Raw genomic sequence first — 22242 nt, forward strand, 5'->3', positions numbered from 1 at the left:
AGTTAATGAAACATTTTTTTGTATTTTTTTTTTTTCACATTTAAGAATGAAAAATATTTTTACTATTTCAAGTACCCCTAATTTCGAGATACAGGTTAAAGTTACACTACACAGGTTAGGAGAGAAATGTAGCAGGTTAATGTGAGTTTTAATATAAAACATTATATGATCGAACTTATAAACATAGGATAATTATGTCGAAATTAAATATATGTTTAAAGAGGATGGTATGATTCCAGTTTGGGTGTTTTAAAGCCTTAACATCATCGTCAATCGTTGTTGTACGCTTATTATAGTTATGGTGGTCGCTTCCGTAATAACAAACTTCTGTCTTTCAAACAAGAATGGATACGGCTAAACCGACGAATCACATCAGAAATGATCCGCTTGCTACCTAAAACTTCGGCACGCTCACCAGACTCGCAAGGTAGTCCGGGGTGAAAGTCACCGACTGATCGTGAAGTTTTTGCAGGAGTCTCATTAGAACGGCAGCAGAACTCGATACATTAAGATTACAGAAGCCGACATCCGGTGGGGGCACTGGATGGCGGGATATTTACAAACTGCATTAGATACCCTGTAATACGAGGACCTCGCGATGGAGAGGAGAAATGGCGGTCATACTTTCACCAGCCACCCTACTTATCTCCGAAACAGATACATGTGTGAAACACAGATGTGAAAAAAAGTTTAAAAAAGTATTTAAGAGTCCTTATTCCTACAGACGAGCGTATTTTGTAAAATGCTTCCTTTTTCATTCAAGATTACGACGTAACTATTAGTATTTATTCAAAAACTGGTAACGTACTTAAATAATCGTTTCCTAAACTAGCGGCTCCAACAGTTCAAATTTTCATTTTCTCTTTTAAACCTCTTTTTTAATGAGTTTTTTTGGGAGTCTTTTCCAAATTTTGCAGTGAGATGTGGCGTTTCGGTTCTCAATTTTGCTGTAAGCAAGAATCATTTGGTACATGAATGACTACAATTTGATTCAACATATCTCGTACGAGGGGCTGGAATGATTAACAATCGAAGATTCATTTGAAAAAACTGATAAAATACCTTCCGAGTTTTCTTCATTTTTTTGGCGAAAACAGGGTTTTATTATATATTTTTTCCGCAAATTGTACGCATATTTACTTTAAAAATAATATTATAGCAAACTGTAACTTTATGTTAACCTATAAAAAAAGAATCATAACTATGGGACCTACATTGCCGTAAATTTATATTTTTTTTAAACACCTATAAATCACGCAGCAGCGACGCCCCGCTCTCAGTCCGCGCGGAGCGCGCTTAGAGGACGGACCTGTGCTCGATTGTCAGGCATTCGTTGCGATCGTAATCAGCTACGGAGTTCCGAGAAGTGCTATATACTGCGATTAGAAAATCTTAATAAAAGTTCATTTTTTACACAATGCTTAACAGACTCTCGCTTATTGATGGATTTTCAGTGGTCCTTTTTTTTATACTACGTCGGTGGCAAACAAGCTTACGGCCCGCCTGATGGTAAACAGTATCCGTAGCCTATGTACGCCTCCAACTCCAGAGGAGTTACATGCGCGTTGCCGACTCTAACCCCCTCCCGCCCCTCGTTGAGCTCTGGCAACCTTACTGACCGGCAGGAACACAACACTATGAGTAGGGTCTAGTGTTATTTGGCTGCGATTTTCTGAAAAACGCATTTTTACTTGAAATTACGTTAGGGTTTGCATTTGCATTATTATTTTTGACCCGGATGAAGTCCAAGTTCTCATGATGGAGTCAGGAGTTGGTCACCAGAACTCCTAATCTACTCATTATAATCCCATCGTGTTTGGGCTCAAAAGATTTGCCCTGACGAACACCATCGATCTAGATGAGGTCCAGGGTCTCATGATGGAGTCAGGAGTTGGTCACCAGGACTCTTAATCTGCTTATCATAACGCCATCGTGTTTGGGCTCAATAGATTTGCCCTGACGAGCATCATCAATCTAGATACAGTCCAGGGTCTCATGATGGAGTCAGGAGTTGGTCACTAGAACTCCTAATCTACTCATTATAATTCCAACGTGTTTGGGCTCATGAGATTTGCCCTGACGAGCACCATAGATCTAGATGAGGCCCAGGGTCTCATGATGGAGTCAGGAGTAGGTCACTAGAACTCCTAATCTACTCATTATAATTCCATCGTGTTTGGGCTCAAAAGATTTGCCCTGACGAGTACCATCGATCTAGATGAAGTCCAGGGTCTCATGATGGAGTCAGGAGTTGGTCACTAGAACTCCTAATCTACTCATTATAATTCCATCGTGTTTTGGCTCAAAAGATTTGCCCTGACGAGCACCATAGATCTAGATGAGGCCCAGGGTCTCATGATGGAGTCAGGAGTTGGTCACCAGAACTCCTAATCTACTCATCATAACTCCATCGTGTTTGGGCTCAATAGATTTGCCCTGACGAACACCATCGACCTAGATGAGGTCCAGGGTCTCATGATGGAGTCAGGAGTTGGTCACCAGAACTCCTAATCTACTGATCATAACTCCATCGTGTTTGGGCTCAATAGATTTGCCCTGATGAACACCATCGATCTAGATGAGGTCCAGGGTCTCATGATGGAGTCAGGAGTTGGTCACCAGAACTCCTAAACTACTCATCATAACCTCATCGTGTTTGGGCTCAATAGATTTGCCCTGACGAGCATCATCAATCTAGATAAAGTCCAGGGTCTCATGATGGAGTCAGGAGTTGGTCACTAGAACTCCTAATCTACTCATTATAATTCCAACGTGTTTGGGCTCATGAGATTTGCCATGACGAGCACCATCGACCTAGATGAGGTCCAGGGTCTCATGATGGAGTCAGGAGTTGGTCACCAGAACTCCTAATCTACTCATCATAACTCCATCGTGTTTGGGCTCAATAGAGTTGCCCTGACGAGCACCATCAATCTAGATCAGGTCCAGGGTCTCATGATAGACTCAGGAGTTGGTCACCAGAACTCCTAGTCTATTCATCATAACTCCATCGTGTTTGGGCTCAAAAGATTTGCCCTGACGAGTATCATCGATCTAGATTAAGTCGAGGGTCTCATGATGGACTCAGGAGTTGGTCACCAGAACTCCTAATCTATTCATCATAATGGTAATTTGATGGTGCTTGTCGGGGTAAATCTATTGAGCCCAAACACGATGGAGTTATGATAAATAGATTACGAGTTCTGGTGACCAACTCCTGACTCCATCATGAGACCCTGGACTTCATCTATATCGATGGTACTCGTCAGGGCAAATCTTTTGAACCCAAACACGATGGAATTATAATGAGTAGATTAGGAGTTCTAGTGACCAACTCCTGACTCCATCATGAGACCCTGAACATCATCTAGATTGATGGTGCTCGTGAGGGCAAATCTATTGAGCCCAAACACGATGGAGTTATGATGAGTAGATTAGGAATTATGGTGACCAACTCCTGACTCCATCATGAGACCCTGGACTTCATCTAGATCGATGGTACTCGTCAGGGCAAATCTTTTGAGCCCAAACACGATGGAATTATAATGAGTAGATTAGGAGTTCTAGTGACCTACTCCTGACTCCATCATGAGACCCTGGACTTCATCTAGATTGATGGTGCTCATCAGGGTAAATCTATTGAGCCCAAACTCGATGGAGTTATGATGAGTAGATTAGGAGTTCTGGGGAGTTCTGGTGACCAACTCCTGACTCCGTCATGAGACCCTGGACCTCATCTAGATCGATGGTGTTCGTCAGGGCAAATCTTTTGAGCCCAAGCACGATGGAATTATAATGAGTAGATTAGGAGTTCTGGTGACCAACTCCTGACTCCATCATAAGAACCTGGATGGACTTCATTCGGGTCATAAATAATAATACAAACCCTAACGTGATTTCAAATAACACTGAAACTCTATAGCACTAATGTGCGCAAACGATTGGCATCTTGACTAGGCAGCATGGGTGCGTAGCCACCATGCCAATCGATACGACAACGAAACACTATCTGTCTCTCTCTCGTACTAATATGCACAAACGATTGGCATCTTGGCTGGGCAGCATGGGTGCGTAGCCAACATGCCAAACGTTTACGATACGACTAGGAAACACTATCTGTCTCTCTATCGCACTAATATGCGCAATCGATTGGCTTCTTGGCTAGGTATCATGGGTGCGTAGCCAACATGCCAATCGTTTACGATACGACAACGAAACACTACTGTTTTTTTTTTTTTTTTTTTATACCACGACGGTGGCAAACAAGCATACGGCCCGCCTGATGGTAAGCAGTCACCGCAGCCTATGGACGCCTGCAACACCAGAGGCATTACATGCGCGTTGCCGACCCTTTAAAAACCTGTACACTCCTTTTTTGAAGAACCCCATACTGTAGCCCCTCGGGAAAACCTCGGCAGGAAGCTCATTCCACAGCCGAAGCGTTCGCGGGAGGAAATTCCTCTTAAACCGCACAGTACGCGACCATTTAGGTTCTAGGGTGTGAGGATGAACACCCTGCCGACGGCGAGCGGTGCGGTGATAGAAAGCGGCCGTTGGCATCATCTCAAACAATTCTTCAGAGCACAGCCCATTGTACAAGCGGTCTCTCTATCGCACTAATATACGCAAACGACTGGTATTTTGGCTAGGCACCAAGCAAGTGTGTGGCCAACATGCCAATCGTTTACGATACGACAACGAAACACTATCTGTCTCTCTATCGCACTAATATACTTTATTTATACCTGCAGTCATTTACTAACTTCTTCATTTTCCATTGGTGTGAAAGAGACAGAATAAAGAGCAAGGGTTATAGTACACTCTGTAGTCTGTACACTTAGTAGTAGTGTACATAAAAAAAAAACTACTGTGCATATAAAATAAAATAAAGAGTGCCCATATGATATTATATAACACTAAAATTAATGTTGCTTGAAATTATATTGAAAACTATCAAGATTATTCTAGTCTGCATTGAAACGCGCGTCGCGTTGCCGGCGCTCGCGTACCGAGCGCCAACGCCATCTATCGAGCGTTATTTCGTGAAATCGGAGAACGATCCAAGGAATAAGGGCTCTTAAATACAAAATACGAATAACGGATATTAAAACGAATGTCTCACTTTTAGCATAGATACATACAATAATAAAATTACATAATTGCATTATGCCTCATACCAATTTCGTAAAATAATCGAGACAAGTTAAAGTTAACATCCTGTTTCAAACTCCAGATTCCTGTTTTAATCACTTGTCTCTATGAAACTATGACACTTGGGTCATGATGGTTCTCTACGGTGGTTAGCTTGATACTTACCTAATATTTTGCCACAATTATGATTTAAATATAATTTTCTGTGTGTCAGTAAGATGCAGTACAGCGGATGTACAGGTTACAGTGAAAATATCCTTGGACAAACTTCGTGCGTGCGTTTGTGTACAAAAATTATATACAAGAGCCGTGCAACGTACACATTAAAAGGTATTATTTATGATATTTTATTACCATAAATTAGTACTGCTAAAATCTAAAGAGCTAAAACTGGAAGAGCGATGCGTTTGGACAAGACAGATTAAAGTGAAAAATGGTACTCCTTATTCTTTAATGTATATATTAAATTTTAATAAAAATAATGACATGCCCTCGATAACAACTGTTTTTGTTTATCTATAAACATTTCTATTCCATATGTAAAAAAGAAAAAAAAAGCATACATTCATACATAATCTGTTGCACAAATGTTGCATATCATCATCATCATATCAGCCTTTTATCGCCCACTGCTGAGCATAGAGCCTCTCTTCTAGTACGCCACTTATCCCGGTTCTGAGCCAATCTCATCCAGAAGTGACCGGCAGTCTTCCGAATGTCGTCCACCCAACGAGCCAACGGACACGAGGCACTCCTTTCGTCTGACCAGCTTCCCGACTATTATTATCATTCATGAACGAGAGAGCCCAAATTGTAGTCGGCGATGGCGGGAAAGTCAAATCCTCAGAATTACAAAACTTAATGGGTGTCCCGCAGGGATCGTGCCTCTCCAACACATTGTTCAGTATTCTGCTAAACGACTTGCCGAAAACTATAAAAGGCGCTCAAATTTTTATGTACGCCGACGACGTAACGGCGGTAGTAAGTACGACTTCTGGACGGGAGTTGGAGAGAGCACTAAATGACGTAATGAATCAGCTGCACGAGTGGTTCCGCACAAACGGTTTGGCACTAAATAAAGAAAAAACGTCCTTCATGACGATCAGACTGAACGGCCACGCCAGCTCACCCCTGAGAGTGTGTGCGGGCGGTGCCCCTATACAGCAGGTGACCTGCATACGACTTCTCAGGTTTCAGCTGGACAATACTCTAACTTGGGAAGCGCATATCAACGAGCTGTGCGGCAAGCTTGGGCGCGCGTGCTTCGCTTTGCGGAGGCTTTCGCACACCGCCGGAAGACCCGCGGTGCGAGAGTGCTACTTTGCCACAGTACACTCGCTTCTCACCTACGGTGTGGAACTGTGGGGCCGCGCAGCAGACTGGAAACGCGTGTTCGCCATGCAAAAAAGAGCTGTCCGCGCTATGGCCGGTAAAGCAGCGGATACCCCTGCACGTGACCTCTTTCGGGATATAAAGGTCCTTCCCCTCCCATGTCTGGTTATACAACAGATAGCGGTGTTCACGCGAGAAAATATTGCCAGGTTCAAATGTAAAGGTATTAACGACAACTACAGACTTCGCAGTAACAAACATAAAAATAGGCTGGTATTCGAATCACACCGACTCGCCAAATCAGCGAAATTGATCCATATTTTGGGACCATGCGTCTACAATCGCTTGCCCGACACTATTCGAATAGCAGCTACCACCGCAGCTTTTAAGAAAAAATTTCATTTCATTTCATTTCATTTCATTTAATCCATTGTTTTATCATGTTCATCAGTACATAAAGATCTTATTTTTAGACTTAGTAGGTACATGATACCCTGTTAGGGCATACAATATGGGACATGTTACTTAATCCTAAATAAAAATTACAATAATAAAATTATCATGCAACACTTGGTTTAAACTACTTTATTTACGTTACTACTACTATTAAAAATGTGGCTCATGACTCACTTATTTTATAGCTTTGAAGAGTTCCTTAACCTACCTATTCTAATATAAATCATAAGTAAGTGTTGTATACTTTGCCTTACGCGTAATAATGTTTAAATCATGAATTAAGTATGTATAATACCAACAATGGTAGCTGACCTGTAACTATGTTATGCTATTAATAAATTATTTGTATTTGTATTTGTATTTGAAAGCGGCCACCATTCCGTTAGCATTTTGGCCCACCTGCCATCACTCTGCCTGGCAACATGTCCCTGCCAGCTCCATTTTTGAATGAATGAATGAATATTTATTGCATGTCACATTACATAAATTGTTAAAGGTGGTACATTTTAGAAGGTATATATGTGACGCCCTGCAAGGGCATAGCAATTTAAGCCTTAAATTTAGATAACTTAAATCTACTTAGCTTAAACTAGGTACATTTTAATAATTTATTATAATAGATGATTTATATTTTCCTAATCATATTCTTCACAAAAAAATTCATCTAAGTTGTAGAAACATTTACTAGCCAGAAATATTTTTAATTTATCATTAAACAACTTAGGTTTATTTAGGTCTTTCAGGGAATTCGGAAGGTGATTATAAATTTTTATGGTCATGTAATGAGGGCCGGACGTATCAAGCTTTAATGTGGAAAGTGGCAATCTTAGTTTATTTAAGTTTCGATTGTTTCTCCTATTATTAATTAAAGGCTTATATAAATCGATGTATTTCCTGACAAACTTGCTCGACTCGAATATGTACATACATGTACATAGAGGTCAGGGTATTTGGTGCTTAATGAAATAGGGGCGGCAGGAGTCTAGTTGAGCCCAACTGGGGAAGTACCTCCACCTTACAGAAAATCGCAGCCAAATAACACTAGACCCTACTCATAGTGTTGTGTTCCTGCCGGTGAGTAAGGTTGCCAGAGCTCAACGAGGGTGGGAGGGGGTTAGGGTCGGCAACGCAACTCCTCTGGAGTTGCAGGCGTACATAGGCTACGGATACTGCTTACCATCAGGCAGGCCGTATGCTTGTTTGCCACCGACGTAGTATAAAAAAAAAATCCTAATGCATGTTTTTTGTAGTATGAAAATTTTGTCTACATCACTGCTATTTCCCCACAGCACTAGGCCGTAAGATAATCTAGAGTAGGCGTATATGCGTAATATACTGTGAGGGCTGTCTTAAAATCCGTAACGCGTTTCAAGTGATGTATATAAGGTGAGTGATGTATATATGTGAGGTATATAAAAGAGGATAGTTTCTTTGCAAGTTTTTGGATGTGCGGTTTCCAAGACATGTTAGTATTTAGTTCCAGTCCTAGCAGGGTAGCCGAGCTGACGTGTTCTATACATGTATTTTGGTAGCTGAAATTTAAAGGCAGGGGGGATTTTTGGTAGGGTTTAAATTGAATAAGTTTTGTTTTTTTGAGATTAAGTTTTAGATTATTATTTTGTAGCCAATTTACGATTTTATTCAAGGTTGAGTTTAACTTATTTTCAACGTCACCAAACACATCGTCCCATGGGATTTTAATTTGGTAATGACGTGTCCGACGTCCTGCACCTTGGTGCGACGTCGAATCTTGACATTCTTCACTCGGTCTTAAAGTTACATATACATACAGAGATGACAACCTCTACAACTAGTCTCTTCCTCTCTTTTTCTTTTTTCTTTCCCCGCCCCCCGCCCCTCTCTTGCTTTCTTTGTCTCTCTCTATGGTATTGCCAGCTGAGCAATATGTGTATTCTTTTTAGTACAAGTAGGTCTGATAGATATTAACTGAATGTGGTTTCTGTAACATTAAAGAAATTGTCAAATAATGCCATTGATCATAATGATACGAGCAAAATCAGTTGTGTGTAGAAATCATCACCAACATTTTACTTCTAGTCCTTTCGCCGTGCAGATGATGCAGGTCATTTTAAAAACGGCGTTTTTCAGTTATATTTTTATTTAACTAGTGATCAATTTCAAATGATTTCTCATAAAGTCTTATTTACGGAAAGCTGATATTTACGACGTCGAATATGGAGGACTTAACGTTTATGACCTACTGATTCGGATTTTCATAGAAGGTTGACATCTTAAAAATATGTTTTTATCGGTACGATACGGTAAACAGTTTATAAGGGATGTGTTCATTCCATCCGTCGTCAGCCATTAAAATTGTTCTATTTACGACTGTAGGGGGTACTGTAGCTTTATGAGTAATCATTTTAACTTTCTGTTTTCTGACACTTAAATGCTATATGTAAGGATTCCACCGAGCGGATGCTGCGCTCGCCCGTGTCTTGAAACTCACGGAGAGGCAGATCCCGCCAGGATGTGAGGACTATTGAGAGTGAATGGAACCTAAAATGAGCTAAGCCATTGGGCTTGAGTGAAAGCGATGTACTAAATACTGGACTTTGGGATAAAAACCGGAGGCCTGCCTGCCTAATACTTAAAACAGTATGCAATTTTATTTTCGGCAGACGATGACTCGCCCCCACAAGATGAGCCACCACAAAAAGCGACATCTCAGGATGGCTCAACTGTGAGGGCTGAAGAGAAAGAGGTATCACTGGCCTTTAAGCGTATTGCCAACTCGCCACTTACGCAGCGTCTTACGTAAGTGAAAAACATGCGAACGCGAAGCAAAGTGATGTGGCGAGGATGAATCAATCCTTTGATACCTATATAAGCGTCCTATTTGGGCGATCTCGTTGCGAACGCGAAGTGGGGCGATGCGGCGTGGTTTACACATGAACGTTGAGCGGCGAGACGCGGCGCAGTAGAAACAAACCGTTATTGCATATAAAAGAGCCCTAGGTGAGCGATCGAGCGTGCAGCGCGGTGCGGAGCGAGCGCGATCAATCCATTTGATGTTGAGACCCGAATACGACGCGGACTGGTTATTTTATTTTTATTTCTTGAATTTCACGACAACTTCAATATAAGTCGGCGGCAGATGAAACGCCGCTATTTCATGATCTTCCTAGCGAACACAAGCCAAATCGTGCAAACCTTAACGTGTGATATTCCTAGGCAGATCATGAAACGCCACCATTTCATGATCTGACTGGCGAACACAAGCCAAATCGTGCAAACCTCAACGTGTGATATTCCTAGGTAGATTGTGAAACGCCGCATTTTATCAAATGAAAATGATAGATATTTTACAAAATGTAAACATTGCGGACAGTCGGACGCAGCGCCACTAGTGGCAAGAAATGCAAGTATTTTACTCTTGCTCTTAATCGATTTGCCGCCACTTTTATAAGGAAGATTGTGATATGCCAGGGTTAGTTAAGACTAATCCTGGCAGATCTGGCTGTCAGATCATGAAAAGGCGGCATATCAAGATATGCCTAGAAATATTCTGATCTGCCGGATTTTACGATCTGGCACTGATATATACAATATAAAAATCAACTTTTTAAAATAAGAATAAGGTCGACATCTTTCTAGCATCACACCCCTGCGGGTGTCAATTTATGCCATCGCATCGCGTCGCGCCGCATCGCTTCGCTTTTGGGCCGAGAACGCTAACCTAAGACACTTCAATACCTATCAAGAACGGTTTGTTTCTTCCTCGCCGCGTCGCATTCGCGCTAAATTCACTTGGCCGCCGCGTGAACCGCCGCGCCGCGCCAACTCGCTTCGCGTTCGTGAGTTGTTCGCTTACGTAAGACGCTGTCTTACGTTTCTATATCTAACTACCCTTGAGAACGAAGTTCTTGCTTCTCCATTCTGGACATCCGGCTAAGGCAAGCCACAGGCAGAGCCTTCTGTAAAAACCACCCAGCTTTCTGGTGACAGAACTGCCCCAGGCACTCGGATACGTAGGGTTGCTACACCCCAACAGCTAGCCTCAAGATCCCCTGCGTTGATGTCATATACGTATCATTATTATTACATGAAGTACAGTATTTAGTAAAACCTTTTGGCTTTCGAACTATATTTCTGTTTATATCAAATCTTATTAAAGTGCGCCCGCTGTTTTACGTGCGGAATATCAGTGAAAATTCCATCGAAATAGTGCGGTAGTGATAATTTATATGAGAAAAGCTTCAAGAATAGGTTCATAATAGGGCCCATACATTACGCCGCTGGAAGTCTAGTTTGCCTCTTGGATGTTACAATGTGTTTACGCTATAGTCTATGTGCAATTCTTTTCTTTAAAATTTATGTTTTCTGGCTTAAAAGTAAATTCATCTAAACTTGAGCCAGTAGCTCAGTTTTCTTTTTTAATTTACCGGTGTGTAAGTTTAGTAACTAAAAATTAACTTTTGTGTGTATACATTTCTTGATTAAGGTAAGATACAATATAATTACAAATAACCAATTAAGATGCATTTAGGAATAGTTGCCAGGCAGATTTTAAAAATCTTGATCGGTCATAAAAAATATATCATATTATATACTTATATTAAATATATCTCAAATATGACGTCGTCGATGGTATTCAGGTACTTTTATCGTTCAAAATTTGAACTGTGACCCTCATTTTTTCACAATAAATGGTAATATTTTAATATAATACTGGTGGACTATTTTAATTAAGTTTAAGTTTTACTTTACGCTCCCTATACTTCAAAACGTTGAAGGAGTAGGTCCTTAATTCTTTATTTTTCCGATTTGTTAAAGACAGTGTGACCGATTTGTTTTTTTTTTTGTTTGAAAGGGCACAGTTCATTTCATTGTCTTAATGGCAGGATTTTCATGATGGGATCCTGGAAAAATCTGGGATACTATTACTCTTAGAATACTCTTGGGGATGGGATACTCTTGTAGGCACACATAAACGGTTTTTTTTAAAGTGACTTGTTGATTAGCTTACTCAAAGCACCGTTTGGTGTAGTGGAATTTCTGATGATGACGATAAAATGATGGCATGTTAGGTGGGTTTGTGAATTCAGTTCGTATTTGTTAATATTTAAAATTTATAACGAGAAATAAAAAAAACATGCCACGGCCAATATTAAAATTTATGAATGGCTTGTCATCAACTTAAACTGGAATAATTAGTAAGATGTGATGCCGATATCGGGCATCGCCAACCGAACAAATTTCATTATGAATATTCATGAAATTTAAATGCGATTCGAAATGGGGACCAGCTTTTTAAAGGATTTGCTGAGAAACCTTGAACAGAATGTGCCAATTTAACAATTGGGATGGGCATGTTACAATAATACATACTCCATTATTATCTTACATGGCAGTGTTGGCCAAACGTTAATTAGAATTGGAAATATTGAAAATTAACCATTACAAATACCGCAACGCACGGTTTACAGTTCAATTTGTAATGGTGAATTTTCAATATTTCCAATTCTAATTAACATTCGGCCAGCACTGTTACATGGTAATATATTAAAATTACCATCAAGTACTACGACAATGATCACATTGATCACAAAGTTTGTTTTCCTTGAACAATCTAAAAGCAACATAACCCATCGATACCGTAAAAAACCTGCTGACACGGTATTTAATATTTAGTTACAGTCCTACTACCCGCTAACCCGAACTGCAAAAAACTCTTTGCCTTTTTGTGGTAAAAAATTTAGTGACGTTATTTGGGGGATGGTCCCCTAGGAAATATCGGTCCTACGTGACAAATGCGATCTCGGGGATCCACAAAAATATACCGCGTTTGATGTATTGGACGCCGCGTATCCGATTCTATTATTCGAAGAAGTCCGAGAAAAATACAAACTCATGGATATTTTAAATTTATATTTGCATAAGACAATAATTCTCGTAATAAAAGAAAATTCTCATCAAATAAACATGTAACGCCTTAGAAGTTTTATTTTAAACTAGAGATACATACTTTAAGCCCAATGACACAGGGTTGTATCGAAATTGCAAATTCAAAGTGATCCATTAGTATTCTAAGAGTGCTTCCTTATGGCATAATGTACGCATTTATCTAGCTGCCTTGGGCTGTACTACGTTTAAAATATTATTACTAGAGTCTGGCTAGCCAGATATTGTTGACAGATATTTCCTTGTGGTATTACCAATTGTCTATGATTTAAAAAAAGATACAAGTCTATTGTCAATTTATGTCATTCATCAAACTGTTCGCGGTTTTAGGGGGTTTATTTTCTGGTTAAAGACATTTATTTACTCAAAAGAAATTTACATTTCACTTAATGAGTAGGTAGTTTACAATATTAGACACAATTAATAGTTATGACGATTCGTGAGCGTACATAGTGTAGGTATATAGTTGCAGCAGGAGAAGCAATAAAATAAAACAAAGTTAACTAAGAACTTAAATTAAAAGTACCTATTGAGTGATAGTTAGTTAAGTATATTAACCCCATCAACTAACAGACAATAAAAATCACATTAACATGTTTTCCTATTTTTTTATGTACTTAGATAGTATATATATATTTTTTTTTCATACATTAAGGTAGGTAGAACTATACAAAATATTAAAATAAATAATATTAATAATGACTATACCGAGTGAGGTCCGCAAACTATTATTTAATAAAATAAAATAATCACGACAATGTGCAAAGTCGACGCGAAACGTTATATAACGAAAAACTGCTATGTTTACGAGACGTAAATAATAGGTTAGGTAGGTTGGTGCTCTATTAATATCTTAATACTTTAAGTACTAGTTCTAACATTTGCTTATAACTTTGATTAAGTACGTGAATTTATTAATACCTGAATCTCTGAACAGGCCTAAGTGTGTAAAGAAACGGATAAACTAGAAGTTCTCTAAAATATCAATAAAATCAAAACATTGGAACGTAACGAGTTACTGAAAACCAATATTTAGAAGAAATCTGTGAAGTGACTGGTCAGTAGTAATTTGATATAAAAATATCTTAGCGAAACATGTGTATATATTATATCTTTGTATTTTACATAGTGGTAGAAATTATGTGAGCTGACTTGAGTGCACGTCAACGTATATTTAACTTATTTCCTTAGGTACCATACGTGTGCACAGAAAATAGAAAATATTTTCTAGTATCAAAACTATAATTCCTACTATACAAAGTGTGACCAGCCTAAGATTTTTTGTATTTCCCGCCATAAATTTGTGTAATATTTCAGTAGCCAGACTCAACTTACAATTGACAACTGACAGCTTACGGCGAAGCGTGACATTTTATTTAAATAAACATAAATGATACTTGATTGATTCGGATCAATTTTCCCAGCGACTATTTAAACTATTAACTGTCAAAATTATAATATAAGTAATACTAGATGACCCGATAAACTACGTATTATCTATAAGTACATCTAACTATGTAATCTAAGCAGTTTTTTTTGCATGTAAACTAAAATGAAAGCATCGAATAACCGTCGAATCTAATCTGTCGTGAGTTATACTAACACTAAGCTAATAATTCGGTTTAACTCACGTATTTGTACTTATAGTCACTCGTGCGACATGTTTCGGTTAGTGCTTGAAAATGGATATGTAGGTTCTCCGAAACATGTCAAGCGAGTGACTAAAATAATACTTATCCTTGCATATTATTTTACGTAATAATACGCACACGTAAGTATTATTAGCTTAGCATCAAGAACCATTTCTGAAAGGGTTGGTGCTGTAAAAGCAATACTGATTCCATTTACAGGTGAATGCAGTGACCTAAATTGCCTAGACTCAGTTTAAATTAAGTTAACGCTGCCGCTTTTGCGACAAGATGTATTTGAGTTTGGATAGAGTCCATTTCTTAAAATGTTTAAATTTTTGACGAAGCGAACGCGAAAAGTCTTCGTTTAAACTTCGAGAAAAATGCTTTCGTATGTCTGTCGGGCTGTTCTCCATAGGTCGAATTTTTCGAGGTTCGAATTACAGTTTGGAAGTTTGTGAACAGACATACCCGTTTTATTTAGGTACCTACTCTGATATAAAATATATAGAGTCAATTCATATAACTAATTATAATTGCTAAATTTAAAATCGATACATACTGCGTCAGACTATATAAAGAATATATTTTACTCCGGCGTCAAGGTGCACTGATTTTAGGTGGTATACTGATTTTCCAATTTTCTTTAGTTTTTTATTGTCACGACTGGTTGTGCTTTTCACAGGTACCAACATGAGTGAGCATTAGACAGTAGCAAAGTTTGTTTAACCCTCGTACCCTGTAACCCTCGCAAAGCTCTAGATTCCACTATTCGAACCACTCTCTACGCGTGGTTCAAGTTTGGAATCTTTCGCTTGCTCATCAATTCTTATTAGCATAACACGAGAATTGAAAAACCGGCCAAATGCGTGTCGGACTCGCCCACCGAGGGTTCCATACTTTTTCGTATTTGTTAATGTTATCCCACCAAAAACATAAATGTAAAAAGGAGAGCCAAGTTCAATACAAAAATTATGCTTTGTTGTGGGCTTCGCCGCAAAAAGAATGGAGATCTAAATGAGTGCCAAATTCTATGCAAAATCCAATCATGTATTTATAGGAAAAAATAACATTATGAACAAGTATTAAACTCTATTTCTTTGCTTTATTGGATACCTATAACAATTGCTGTTATTTAAAAAAAAATGTGAGATCTTAAAGTACGTTAGATTTGACTTGGCCAGTTTTCATTACATCAGTCATTTATATATATATATATATAGATAAAAACTGGCCAAGTACATCCCAGTTTTTTTTTCTCTATGACTCCAATAGAGCCGTTCACTAGCCCTTTACTAACATCTATATTCCTACGCAACATAACTCGCGCACGCTATTATTTTCTTTATTTATTTTTCTTCTTATGTAAGGTTGTTTATATCATGAATATAAAAGTAAAATACAAAAACAATTAAAAATACATACTAACACTATAATAATATTGTCCCATACATTTTAGTCATGAGAAAATAAGTAAGGTCTGGCAGCTCTGGGATCTTGGACTATGAGACCGTTTGCTGAAACACAACACAACACGACAATGATCGTCGAATCAACACCCCACATGGCGGTAAGTATTATTCTTACTTAGTTTATAAATATTGTTATTTCGAAGTGTATCATATATTTTTGTTACTTTAACTGCCTGCGTAATTTCCATGTAATATGGATGGTTTATTATTTGCAACAAATGAAATTACATTGAATTGAATTATACAGTTTAAATTTATTAAAATTATATGGTCGTATTCATACATAAAAATAAATTAACACATTTTAAAAGTAAAACTAATTTATAGCTTAATAATGTAAAATATTTCGAAATATTATATAATCTTCTTAGTCAGTATGCCTAAGTGATGAAAACGACGTTTTTTTTTGTGTGGAATTTTTATAACCAACCTAGTTAGAACTAGTTATCAAATATTTTGAATAATTTATCAAAACTGATTTTACAGAGGAACTTTTCATAAACTACTTTTGACTGAAAAACTATTTAAAAAACCAAACATCATTTTCAGTTAAAATGACTAGGCAGTCATAGTAAATAGTAAGTAAGTAAGTAGGTAAATATTCTTTATTGTGCACCATACAGTTAAAAACAGACAGAAAATGAAACACACTTAAATGTTAGGTAACAACAGGCGGTCTTATTGCCAAGAAGCGATCTCTTCCAGACAACCTTTGGGTAGCAGGAAACTTTGAACTTACAACATTGAAACGGGTAGTGCCGATATATATATAATTCAACAAAATGAAGACACAATCAATATAATACATACCTACATACTAATAAAATAAATACATACATATACCATACAATCATAAATAAAGGCAAGTTAAGGCAGCGAAAGGTAATGAGTTTTCAAAAGATTTTTGAAAACGGGAAGGGATGAATAGGTATTTATTCATATAATTAATCAAATATTGCAGTAAATTTTTTTATAAGTACATTTCACCGATTACGACGATGAAAATTTCAAACAGTTCTTATATTTATCAAATTATTTTGTTATAATGAAAATAGACAGAACTATCACAAACATTTAAGTTTCAGCTACTTAGTTGACAGGCAACTTTCAACTTCTAACATTATTTTCTTAGAACAAAGTAAATTTAGGAGAACCCGAACTTCCCAAAATCAGTTTCAGTTTAACAAACAACTCCAAAGGCGAAAGTTTGTACTCAGCGTACTTTTTGTAAGACACATGAACTCAATTGTTTCAACTTATGGGAACTCTTCCACGTTGTTTTATCGAATTAGTAGGTGTCATGTTTTTCTTCCTTCAAGAACCCTAGGAAGAAGTCTTGTCTTGGAGGTTCCTACCTTCAAGTATATTAGTAAAAAAAAAAAAGTTAGACTGTTGATATAGTGTAGTTTAGTGTTGAACTAGTTGCTAATTTATAGCATTAATTTAGACTATTGAGACATTTATTGCCACATTTCCAAGCAATATGCCAATAGAAAAAGCACTCTCAGAAAATTTTTACTATATAATATATCAGTATCGGTGGCCGATCGTAAGCTCAGGCAGATTGTAATGTTCCGTTGTAATGCTTTGACGGTAGTCACATTAAACCAAACATACAATTTTATGCAACTGTTTTTTCTTTTATATTTACTTACATTTTATTTATAATTTTAGGTGTGCTAAGCAGCAATGCTGTCTTAGAAAAAAAAATGGGTGCAACGGTACATAATTCGATCTTAAGGCGCTACGCGCCTTTTTTTGTCGAAAATCTGTTACATTCTAGAGGCTATTTCTTTTAAATGGGTCAACAAAAAATTATGGAAAAAAATATATGAATGTTCATTTTATGTAAAATAATCGCAACATTTGACTTTTTTGCAAAAATTTATAGTTTCAACGTAAAAAAATCGACCGGCCATTTTGCGGCTAACCTTGCTTATTTCTACTAAACGGCTTAATCGATTAAAATTATTTTCAAACAAAAAAAAATGTTTTAACAGTCACGTCAGTTAATCATAATAATTATAATTATTATATCTTTAAATGATTCATACTGTCATACTTACTCATTTCAATAGTGCATTTTAAGCGTGATTACATGTGATGGGTATAGAACATATATTTTGAGGTCAGTCGAACTTGTAATAAAAATATATTTTACAGTACATATGGTGCTACTTTACCGCACTAGTGCGCAAATTAGCATATTACGTTACTGTGTCAAACATTTAAAGGGCCATATGTACTGTAAAACGTTGTACGATACATGTGCGAATAGGTAATTCGCAACTCATGTCGATATAAAACACTCCCTTCGGTCGTGTTTTAATTCATCGCCACTCGTTTTGAATTTCCTATTTTTCGCACTTGTATCGTAATGTACTATATTTGCTCAAGACACATATTATACGCACAAACATAATTTATATTATATTCATTCAGGCAGTTCTTTTAACACATTCTTACATACTCTCTACGATTGATTCTAGATCGAATCATGGTCAGATATCCAAGGTTTTCCTACCCGCCTTATGTCTTGGTGCACCCAAGCTAACGTAATCGCTCAAGGCCGCCTCTCGGACCACCGAAGATATAAAAAAAATAAAAATAAAAAACACATTTAAAAACCGATACCGGTAGCAGCCATCACTCGGTACCGATATCCAGAACCGGTCGGTTCTGAATCCAGAGGTACTGCTTAACTGTACGAGTACTTTCAATGAATTCTTAATACAAAATATTTCCAGAAAATTCGTGCCAAAAAGTTATTTTCTAACAATAGTAAAATACTTTAACATTAAGCATTTTTAGTGATATTTTTGCAAATTATCCAATGAACATAAAGCATGAGAATGGCATTGCCGGCAATCCTCAGAGTTTTAAGCAAATGTTTGCGCTAGCTAAATTTACTGCAATCCAATGCCGATCTCTTTGCAGAGTTTAATGAACCAAATAGGCAAAAAAAATTACGACTTTTTAAATAATATTGTCTTTGGTTACTGCGGTTATAGTTACTTGCCAAATAAAACTAGGTATTTCAGCGGATTATACCGCGTCTAATTAATTTAAATACATTCCGACATTTCGAACCCTTTGCAGCATTTGTGGACTTTGTAGTGAACGGGGTCTCGGAGTCGGGGAAGGGAAAATATTGATGCCAAAAGTGGAACTGCTGTAACAGCCACTTGGTAATTTTTTTTCCCATGACTCTACGGCGCTTAAAAAAACTGGACAGCATTTCAAAACGAATGTATTTTTTTGACCATACCCCATTCTAATTGCTGTAAATGCCCAAATAGTAGCAAATTTTTAAACAGGCACACTAACGCTGTTTTCGGTTTTTCATGACTCAACAAGCGTGGCTTTTACAGCACTGCCAAAATTTTGTCCTGTAGCTTATACATCATTTATGCATGTAGTGAAAAAACGACTCATCAATATTACTATAATTATAGTAAAATAAATGATCTATCATCGACGCATACTACGTTTACTTCGAAAATAATATAACATCAAGTGGCAGTTGCGATATTTGAAATACGGCGCAAAGTAAGCGCAGCTCGACGATACCGCCATTCATATGTGCGCATGCGGCGGTGTAGTTGGCAATTATGGCCTGCGAATTAGTAGGTTGGCCATCGCCGGAGCGACAGGTCGTACGTAGTATGCATTTTGTGTGTGAAGTCTGTGAAGTTAGATGGATGGCGCTAGTTACTTTGATCAATTTCAAAATTTATCATGTATTTATCTCCCCGAATATGGAATATAAAAAAATATAATATCGGTTTTTGCTCCTCTTTCCATTTCAGAAATAATATATGTTTTTAATTAATGTATCTCTTGAAAAAATAATGTTAAGTGTTAACCAACTTCAAAGTTTAATTGGGGGTAAATTATAACCCCCTATTTTCGACGGAACTCGATAGTAAGCCCCCTAGGGACCAAAACCTCAAAACATTAAAAAAAAAACCGTTCGCAGGTTTATAAGTGGATATGTCATTGTGTTCAATTGTTTGGTGGATTTAAATATTATTTACGTGTTATAACAACGCTATTAATTACTTTTTACTAAAAAAAATAACTGTGTCATTAAGTTTTCTTAAATGTACTTAGCCATACCCCGAAGTTAAAGGAGTTTAAAGAAACACCCTGTAGGTATTGATAGGTAAATCTCTATTCATTATTATTATTTAATTCGTTTAATATACCAGAACTCGTTATTATTCAATCCCTAATATAAAATTAGCTCCTCTCATAACAAATTGCGCCATCTTTGCGGTGGCTTTAAAGCCTTGTAATTCAGCAACCTTAGCATTTTTATATTTTTACAGGAATAATAAATAAAATCAGAACCAATAATTTGTTTTTATTAATATTTTAAAGTACGTAATCAACAACTGATCTTCACAGTTCCGTTTATATTATAAGCATTAATCTTTATTATATTATTATTATAGGACATGGTTCTTTCACCACAGTCTGGATAATGAAAAGCCGCATCAGTCATAAATACTCTTCTTTTCATACAGCAACAATATTAGTCCACGAACTGTCAAATCATATATATGGGTTACCATGGAAGCACACTAATAATAATAAACTAATGCCGTTTAAGAAATGGGCCCCAGAAGAATTAATTTGTAGTAGTAAAACACTTTATTATATAAAAATTAACATAAACAGCTATAAATTAGCTAAGTATGACCTAAGAAACATTCATGTCAAGAGCGGCATCGCCATGTGCAAAGTGCAAAAACACTTAAATGGGTCGTTAAATTGCATGTCACACCTTGGCTACCAAATAGCGTTACAACAATATGAATAGAAGATTCTCGCTGCATTGCGACGATTCAGTTATTCGGGAACACCTGGCGGAGGCGAGATAGCCGTGCCGCAAAGGACAGGCGACGGTCTTTGGAACAAACCTGAGGTTAAGTCATTGCTTCTTTATACTACTTTGTGCGAAGTACATAGCAGTGCAGCGGTAAGGTTTAATATTGCAAAAGAGAGAGACTTTTATTAACACTTGGGCAGTCGCGCCCTAGGTTTAAACGCTTTTAGTCGCTAAGGGGCCCAATGAACCCAGTACGTTATGTGATCGGTTTTCCTATCTTTGGAATATTTTCTTTTGTAATAATTATTTTTTGCATAATAACTTTAGGCATAATATACTTTAGACGTAATATAGGCATAATATACTGTTAGCATGTCCGAATTGAGACCTGTCATCTCTTTTATTTCGCATAATTTTATTTTTAATAATTATTTTTGCATAATAAATATACTTCACTTAAGCATAAACTACTACAAGCATAAAATCTTATGGCATAGAAAAGTATTACAAAATTTGCAAAACCAGTTCTGCGAAACAGGTTATGCCAGATGCGTTTCGGGTCACGGAAGTAATGCCAAATGGATGGAACCCTATGTACACATACATGTGTATGTATACATTGAAAACTAATGGATGACTTCAAATAATAGCTTCGTTAAAAAAATGTTGCTGCTTTTACAAAATAGCTTGTGACTTTTGTCCTGACGAATATGTAAGAAGGTAGCGGCGAAAGAAAAATTATTTAAATTCAAAACTCGAAGAAATCCGTGACCAATTTTTAAGTTTTCAGGAGACCGAGATATTCTGGCGTGTACCTTTTAAAATTTCTGTCAGGAATATTTTACTAAACCTAAATCTATGCAAGAATAAGTCGTTGCTATACACATTATGATATATATACATAAAATACTAAATATCCAAATAAATATTCTGGAAGGGCATGGATAAAATATGTACATTCCGCATATATTCCACAGCAAAGTTATTTCTGTTAATGCAACCCTAGAGAAGTGCATTCTTCTAAAATAATAAATATTATTGCTTGTAAGCCTTTAAATGCCCTATATATGCTGCTCATGCAATTTTATGTGATTAGGCACCATGACATGCTTTCAGACTAAAAAGTCTGGTCGACGGTTTTTGGCATATTTAGGCAACTAGTTTGTTTTCTTTCACCCCATAGTACGGTCAAATTAACTCAAATTTCACTAAAGTCAGGAACTAATTCAAAGGACTAATAAAATCACTACGGATTGTTTTGTATGGGCTAAAAATCGAACTTTATACAATCGTTACTAAATTCACCCCCCCGGAAAGGGGTGAAATCGGCTGAAAATAATGTAATGGTTATAACTAAGAAGAGAAAAAAGGTGTACTCGGTGTAATTTGGCGTACGTTTTACAACACTTATATCTAGATTCGCACGTGTTATTTATGTTAATTT

The sequence above is a fragment of the Cydia pomonella genome, chromosome 4 (assembly GCF_033807575.1).
Source record: "Cydia pomonella isolate Wapato2018A chromosome 4, ilCydPomo1, whole genome shotgun sequence".
In the NCBI taxonomy this organism is placed as follows: domain Eukaryota; kingdom Metazoa; phylum Arthropoda; class Insecta; order Lepidoptera; family Tortricidae; genus Cydia; species Cydia pomonella.